This window comes from Cyprinus carpio, chromosome B3 (assembly GCF_018340385.1).
Source record: "Cyprinus carpio isolate SPL01 chromosome B3, ASM1834038v1, whole genome shotgun sequence".
Lineage (NCBI taxonomy): Eukaryota > Metazoa > Chordata > Actinopteri > Cypriniformes > Cyprinidae > Cyprinus > Cyprinus carpio.
Genome location: NC_056599.1, coordinates 42520845 through 42527490, shown reverse-complemented (window position 1 = coordinate 42527490; position 6646 = coordinate 42520845). Strand labels below are relative to the sequence as shown.

Below are 6646 nucleotides of genomic sequence, written 5' to 3'. Positions count from 1 at the left end.
CGTGGGTAGTATTACTGTTGTACCATGGCACAGTACGTTTTTCTCTAACCTTTTTCAATTTGATGGGGGCAACAGCTAATGTATTAGAGAAGATAGTGCCCATGTTGCCAGTCATTTTGTCTAGTTCATGTGTATTTATGGGTACACAGAGCAGTTGAGATAAATCAGGTAGGTTATTTGCGAATCTGTCTTTGGTGGCTGGAACAATAGTTCTGACCGGACGATAACGCGAAGCTATATAGTTATTATTATTATTAATACGCAGAATGCACGATACAAGGAAATGGTCAGTAACATCATCACTTTGAGGTACGATATCTATGTCAGTAATATCGATTCCATGCGATATAATTAAGTCTAGTATATGATTTAAAACGATGAGTGGGCCCGGTGACATTTTGCTTTACTCCAAAACAGTTTAATAAGTTAGTAAACGCAAGTCCTAATGCATCATTTGTATTATCAATATGAATGTTAAAATCTCCGAAAATTAGCGCTTTATCAGCGGTAACCAACAGGTCTGAGAGGAAATCTCCAAATTCTTTTAGGAATTCTGTATATGGCCCTGGTGGTCTATACACAGTAGCCAGAGAAAGAGATACAATAGATTTATTTTGCATATCTGACAGTGTAACATTAAGCATAAGTATTTCAAATGATTTAAACCTGTATCCTGTTTTCTGGGTAACACTAAGAATATCACTATATATTGTTGCAACACCTCCCCCATGATCTGTCTGTGTGGGATTATGTTTAAGTATTTAGTTTGGTGGAGTAGACTCATTTAGAGTAAATATAATCATTTGGTTTTAGCCAGGTTTCAGTCAAGCAGAGTACATCAAAACTATTATCTGTGATCATTTCATTTACAATGACTGCTTGTTGGGTGTGAGTGATCTAATGTTTATGAGCCCAAACTTTAAAAATTGTTTTTGGTTCATTTATTTTACTTTTTTCTGGTTTAATCACGATAAGATTTTTTCTAGATCCTACATTAAATTTATATTTTGACCTCACTATTCGGGGAACAGACACAGTCTTAATAGATTGGACAGCGCAAGTACTTCTATTTAAGTGGGTAGAACAAAAGCCATCATAGCAGTTATTTGAGAATTGGCTTACTAGTCAAATGGAGCATAGAGTCCTGGAGATGTTGTCCGACAGCAGTCCTGCTCCGACTCTGCTGGGGTGCAGGCCATCAGCGCGAAAAAAAGCCTAGGTCGCTCCCAGAAAAGATTCCAATTATTAACAAAGAGCAGTTTCTCTTCTTTACACCATGACAATAACCATCATTAAAGCAAAAAGTCTACTGAACCTTTCGTGTCCTCGTCGATACGTGGGCAGCGGTCCTGACACGATGATCGTCGCCGCGGGCGTCGTGCTGCGAACCGTCTCGATCAGGCTCCTGAAGTCCCTCTTCAGCGTCCCCGTCTGCTGCTGCGTGGTGTCGTTAACCCCGGCGTGAAGCACGACCGCTCTGGGGCTCTCGTCGGCTTTCAGGATCGCGGGTATCTGCGCAGAAACATCGAGAACACGAGCACCAGGGAGACAGTGAGTGTGCACTTTACCTTCGGCTAACGTAGCACGGACGTGTCGGACGATGGAGTCTCCGACGATCACAGCGTCGTGTTCCGTCTCGCGGAGGGGGAGAGAAGCGGTTCCGTGCGGAGATCTCGAAGACCGGAGGGGGAGAAGTCGTCGCCCCGGGGCCTGGCTTGCGTCCTCCGCTGCGGATGCACCCAGGGTCCGTGGTGTCCCGGCGCCGGAGTGAAGGAATCTGGGCAGATCGCGTCCTGGGTGCACCGGGCCTGTGCAGAGAAACACACGGGGTGGTGGTGGTGGGACTGTTAGCAGCGCGCTGTATACTTACCCTGGACTTGTGAGCGTCAGCCCGGGAGGTTTCCAGCGCGGGCTCTCCACTCTCTCAGCTGGGACTGCCTCTGCTCCAGGACCCGAATCTGCTTCTCCACGGCCTCCAGCTCTTCAGCGTCCCCGTCGTGTCGTCACCTGCACTCAAAGGTAGACAAACATCCGCCATTAAAGCAAGTAACAGTGAGTAAAGCAATTGTAATGTGTGTGAATAGAGTATTAGCGATGCACGCGGGTTTAGCGACAACCACGCTGGTGATGTTAATGGGCTATAAGCTACTAGAGGACTCGGAAAATCAAAATAAAACTAGTGATAACAAGGCGCTCTGATTGTTTTTGTTGTAGAATACGATAGAGGTTATATTCACACGTTATAGAAACGAAAATGATGGTGTATAAAATAGATTTCAACAATAAAAAAAAATTGAAGATAGAGAATAACGTGACGGAGCACGTAACATGCATTGTTTTGTGGATTAATTTATCTATTTCTCTCTCTCTCTCTCTATATATATATATAGAAAAAGTTTTTTTGTTGTTGTGTTTAAAACACTTATTACAGTGTTTTTATTTAACTCTAATAGTGTTAAATTTTAACACCATAATAGTGTTGGCAATATCAACTACTTATTCAGTGTTGTTATTTAACTCCAATAGTGTTATATTTTAACACCGTATTGGTGTTGAAAGTGTCAAAAGTGTCAACACTTTTTTGAAAGTGTTACTTTAACACTGGTCTGGTGGTATCCATATATACACTTACAAAGTGTTAAATTTAACTCTATTGGTGTTAAATTTCCGGTTTCAAATTTGTTGTGTGTGGTTTGGTGGTGTTAATTTTTACTCTTTTGGAGTGTTAAATTTAACTCTATTGGTGTTAACCATTCTTCACGAAAGATGGATAAAAAGGCGTACAGGAAACAAAAATCTCGAAAAATGATATACGACCCTCCAAATCCAGGCCAAATCACAGAGATGTTGATTCTCACGGGACTATTATTATCACAGGACCTCGGTGTTCGGCGAAATATGGTAGGTCTTTTTGCGGGGGAATTTTTACTTAACAAATTACAGACATGGCCGATTCGCACGGGATTAAGATCACAGACAACCACCGCGATCATTACAAATGACTGGAGGTCACCAGGTAATACTAATCCAGTGCGAATAGGGCTTTATTTGCTATGCTGAGACAGCTGGGCACTCCCACATTTTTCTGTACGTTTAGTGCTGCTGAGATGAGATGGCCTGAAGTCATAACTGCTATTAAAGCACAACAAGGTGAAACTGTGAACTTCTCTGAATTAGACTGGTCTGAAAAATGTGAAATCCTGAGAAGCAACCCAGTCACAGTAATGCGAATGTTTGAGAAACGAGTTGAAGCCTTAATGAGAGATTTAATCATGTCACCTGCTCAACCTATCGGTGAGGTAATTGACTTTTTTTATAGAGTGGAATTCCAACAACGTGGCTCTCCGCACATTCACTGCTTATTTTGGGTAAAAGAAGCTCCAGAATTTGAAAAAGATCAAGATCAGGATGTGTGTGATTTCATTGACAATTACATCTCATGTAAATTACCAGACCCAAACAAAGACCCAGAACTGCACAGAATTGTAACGGAAGTACAGGTGCACAGTCGAAACCACTCCAAGTCCTGTAGAAAAAACAAGAAACATTGCAGATTTGGATTTCCTAAACCACCCATTAACAGAACCACGATAACTGGCCCTAGACCTCCTCCTGTAGATGAATCACAAGACCAAGATGAATCAATAGAAGACAGAGATCATGGTACTGTTGAAAAAGCTAAAGCTCAACTTCAGAAAGTGTGGGATCTACTGAATGATTGCACTCAATCTTTTGAAACCACTGCACAACTACTTCATGGAGTCAACATGACTTATGAAGAATATGAGAATTACATTGAGGTTCTGTCCACATCAAATGTAACCATTATGGAGAGACAACCACAGGACTGCTGGGTTAACGGCTACAATCCTTTGCTGTTAAGAGCTTGGAATGCAAACATGGATATACAGTTTATTCTGTACCCCTACAGCTGTATCATGTACATTCTTTCATACATTTCAAAAGCTGAACATGAGATGAGTGATTACCTGAAGAGAGTGATAAAAGACTCAAGCCATGATAACCTGTCTGATCGTGAGTGCATGAAAACAGGTCATGAATGCCTATTCAAAGAACAGAGAAGTCAGTGCTCAAGAGGCAGTCGCTCGCACATGCAGTCTGAAACTGAAATCATCATCACACACTATTCTATTCATATCCACTGATGACAATGCTGTAAAGATGAGTTTACCAATGTGGTACTTGCAGACCATGGATGATGACATGGAGAATGTGTGGATGACAGGATTGCCAGACAAGTACAAGGCCAGAACAGACAGACCTGAATTTGAGAACATGTGCATGTCTGAATTTGCAAGTGAATACTGCATAGTTTATGCAGGACAAACAAATGGTAAAGCTGTTTTGCCACTCCAACAAAACATGGGACACATACAGAAAAGAACAAAGGGAAAACCTGCTGTTATCAGATTTGCGCGTTTTTCACAGCAGAAAAACCCAGAAAAATTCTATGGAACACTTCTAAAACTTTACCTACCATATCGCAGAGATGAACAGCTGAAATCCACAAGATTCCCAACATATGAATCATTCTATGCATTCGCTTCAGTAAAACTACCAGGCACTGATGAACTGCAACGTGTGTTCAAAATTGTAAATGAAAACCGTGAGAAATATGAAAAAACATAATGAGACCATAGAAAAGGCAATTGAAGATTTTGAACAGAATGGTCCAATGAAGATGCATGGACTACACTGGCACCTGCAAATGAACTGATCAGATTGGAGAGCATTATGGAATGTGAGCCCACTGATCCTAATGAAGTGAATGAGCAAGAAGACATTCCTGAATACACAGCATCTACCTCTGTCAGTAACACAGCTATGCCACTCATGGAAGCTGCCCAGCTAAATCATGCACAGATTCGCAAAATGTATCAGAGCTTAAATCAGACACAGGCGTCTATATTTTATGCTGTACGTGATTGGTGTAAAAGATGTGTTTCTGGTGAAAAACCACAACAGTTTATGTATTTTTTAAATGGAGGTGCTGGAGTTGGTAAGTCACACGTGATAAAATGCATTTTTGCAGAAGCAACCAAAATCCTGCGTAGGCTTCCATGCACATGAGATCTTACAGATATTTCCAAGCCAACCGTTCTCTGTTGTTTTTTTGTTTTGTCTGTAGTTGTTAGGAAGAGCAAAACCACTCTGTGTGTATGAAGACCATGTGCTGGACTTCTGGAAGGATCATTTTCAATGATAACACTAACACAGATAATGAGGCAGAGAGATGATCTTGCATATGCTGAGCTTCTCAAATCGTCTGAGGGTGAAACAGAAGCACGCAAAACTGACTGATGCAGACAAGTGCATGTTAGAAGCGGTCACAAGATCCTACCCTGAAGAATGTCCCACAGATGCATTACACATCTATGCAACCAATAAATCCAATCTTTTCTTTTTTCTTTTATTATTTTTTTTGTTTTGGTTGGGTTGAATAAGATAAAGGTACAGGTGAGGTTGAGATGCAAGCTGCCCCTTGTAAAGGAGAGAAATGTGATCTTCTCGACACACTACAGATTGCTATTGGTGCACGAGTGATGCTAACCAGAAATATTGATGTAGAAGATGGCCTAGTTAATGGTACTTTTGGCAATGTGGTAAAAATAACGACTCGGAACCGAGACGCTGTTTCATATGTGCAATTAATTGGTTTGCATTTGGATAATGCAAATGCTGGACAGAAATATCGCAAAAAAGCACCTGATGGAGATGACAACATTGTCTATATTGAAAGGTCAGAAGAACCACTCAAAAGAAAGGGTACAGTGAGAAGACAATTCCCCATGAAACTTGCTTTTGCATGTACTGTTCATAAAGTGCAAGGCATGACAACTGATTCTGCTGTTGTTTGTCTGAAAAACGTATATTCGAACCAGGCATGGCATACGTTGCACTCAGCAGAACAACAACACTCAGCGGTTTGCACGTGACTGACTTTGATGAAAAGAAAATTTTCTGTGATCCTGAAATAAGTTCGTCCTTGAAAAACATGTCAAAAACCGACTTTCGTAATGTCCAGCCCATCCTACACACACTGCAAGAGTCAAGTCTTGATTCATCTTTCAAAATCATTCATCACAACACAGAAGGACTGCAGTGTCATATGGATGATTTAAAATGCCACCATGAGCTACTATTGGCTGATGTTTTGTGTTTAACTGAAACACATTTGTCTGGCTCAGTTGTTCCTGAGTATCTCCAACTGAATGGTTACACTATGTACAAACGAAACAGAAGTGTATCTTACACAAACTATTCACATTTGGCTAACGGAAAAGGTGGTGGTGTAGCAATGTATGTGAAAAACCACTTGAAAGTTCATCCTCTGATGTATATACAGAATTTTACAGACTTGGAATGCTTGGTTTTAAAGGTAGAAGCTCCCAAACAAACACTTATTGCAGTAATCTACAGACCACCAAATTACAACCTAACAGAGGTTTTTGATCAATCTAAATGCTCTTTTGACATCTCTGAAGGTCTTTGATTTCAAGCCTGTTATAGTATGCAGAGACTTCAATTATTCTACATTTATTTCAATTATTATCTCTGGGACAACAGAAAACAACACTCTTCTGGATCCTGTGTTCATAAGCAGCACACACTCTCATATCAGGGC

At 40.8% G+C, this 6646-nt stretch overlaps 1 pseudogene; it reads left to right on the top strand.

Moving 5' to 3' along the window:
* The first annotated feature begins 3038 nt into the window (after positions 1-3038).
* On the top strand, positions 3039-4650 carry LOC122136851 (annotated as a pseudogene).
* Positions 4651-6646: the final 1996 nt, after the last annotated feature.